The sequence below is a fragment of the Bison bison genome, unplaced genomic scaffold (assembly GCF_000754665.1).
Source record: "Bison bison bison isolate TAMUID 2011002044 unplaced genomic scaffold, Bison_UMD1.0 scf7180017864468, whole genome shotgun sequence".
In the NCBI taxonomy this organism is placed as follows: Eukaryota; Metazoa; Chordata; class Mammalia; order Artiodactyla; family Bovidae; genus Bison; species Bison bison.
Window position 1 is genome coordinate 1,048,610 of NW_011495029.1, and position 218 is coordinate 1,048,827.

The 218-nt window shown below is 49.1% G+C and overlaps 1 protein-coding gene across 1 annotated transcript in view; it reads right to left on the bottom strand.

Annotated features, from left to right (window-relative positions):
• Positions 1-218, bottom strand: part of IL2RB (interleukin 2 receptor, beta) — a 14,333-nt gene that overhangs the window by 9,672 nt on the left and 4,443 nt on the right. The window lies entirely within an intron of this gene.

Genomic DNA, 218 nt, shown 5'->3' on the forward strand with positions numbered 1-218 from the left:
GCTTGGAGTCACACTTTTTGCTTTTTTCTTCAGTACGCCAGACACACAGGCCGTGTCTTGCCTGTGCAATGGTTTTTTCCTCTGCCTGGAAGACCCTCCACAGATCCTCAAATAATCAGCTCCTACTTGAGCCCCAGATCTCAGAAAGCCCTGGTCACATGAGTCTGAAGGAGCCTGGCCCAGGCCTTCTCAACTGTGTTATCACAATGAAATTTCAC